Genomic DNA, 1,682 nt, shown 5'->3' on the forward strand with positions numbered 1-1,682 from the left:
TGAACGAGCCAGTTATACATCCAAATGAGAGAGTCGATGATGTCACTCACTCACTATTTCTTTTGTTTTTTACTGTTTGAATTCTACAATATTTCAATTTTTACGAATTCGATGATTAGGACCTCCTTGCCTGAAGCAATGTTATACTGGAATTCCACGTGATCATGGGAGGAATGAAACTTCATATCACATGACAATGATGAGAAAATAAAAATATTTCATATTTCATATAATAAAATACAGAAGAAACAGTGAGTGAGTGATGTCATCAGTTCCCTCTTTTGCATACCGACCGAGATGTGCATATAACTGTTTGTAAAATGAAGCGAAACTTTAAAAATGTCATAACTTTCTTATTTTACATCCGATTTTTATGAAACTTCCAGTGTTATGCTTGTTGAAGGCTCTTTTTATTCAAATCAAGTTTTTGTTGGGGTGGACTTGTCCTTTAAGCTAGTCTATAACTAGACAGGCACTGTTTAATTGGTCTTAATTGGACGTTTCTTCATTTTCTTCTATCACTTATATCGTAAGCCAAAATCTTTATGGGTTATTAGGAAAGGGGGCATTATCAGAGGACTGGTACATTTTCTGCTAAAATGGAAATCCGCTGTTTCAGAGGAGGTTTTGTTTTGAATTTTTTTAGCCCTGACCGAAATTAAAGGGATACTTCATGCTGAAGATATTTACATCACAATAATTAGAGTAAAATTCACAAAGCAAAATGCTGAAAATATGATCAAAATCGGGTAACAAGTTATTGAATCTTAAAGATTTGCATTATTCCGATGAAACAGATCTAGGCATGTTTCATTAATATTCATTATGTGGGCTGATGATGTCATATCCCCACTTGCTCCTCTTCTTCTTTTTTATCTTACTATATGAAATTATGACTTTATGAAACGAAATTCTACCATTAACTAAAGCAATTGAATTGAGAACTAATTAAGTGCATTAGATATCTATCTACATCTTATTTCGTCATGATGGAGGAAGATCATTTACACATGTATGAACAAATTAAACAATTATGATTTCATGTAAAAACATAAGAAAAATGAAAGAGGGGATGTGACATCATCAGCCTACCTAATGCATCATGACAACGTACATATGACCGTTTACACAATATATTGTTAAAATTTAAAATTGAATAAATTTTTTATCCGATTTTGATGAATTTTTCAGCATTTCTCTGTGAATTTTACTTTATTTTTAGCCCGGAGCGTCCCTTTAAACTGATTTTCGGTCTACTGTACTTCCTGCATTAGACGCTAGCTAGAGGGCGCGCTAATCCAAATAGCAAGTTCTTGCATGCCTAGAAATCTAAAATTGGAAACGCTGTCAATTAATTGATGGTGTCGTCTGCTCGTTTACTGTTGTTCTTCATCTAAACTGTGCTCTCGGTTGAATAATAATGCAAGGAGATTGGTGGTCATCGACTAATTTTGCTTTATCAAAAGATTCCCAGCAATCATCTGACCAAACAGCTTGGGATTCTGCTGTCGCAACTCCAAGTGTGGTCACGCTCACTGTCCACCCGGTCACGGACACCAAGCCCTACAGTTCGGGGAACCGATCGGGGAACGGTCCGTTGGCATCTGGGACACCTCCACGGCATTGGCCTAGCAATCGCAGCACGGCATTGCCATTGGGCGTTGCTTCCTCTGCATCGCACC

The sequence above is a fragment of the Lytechinus variegatus genome, chromosome 17 (assembly GCF_018143015.1).
Source record: "Lytechinus variegatus isolate NC3 chromosome 17, Lvar_3.0, whole genome shotgun sequence".
Taxonomy (NCBI): Eukaryota; Metazoa; Echinodermata; class Echinoidea; order Temnopleuroida; family Toxopneustidae; genus Lytechinus; species Lytechinus variegatus.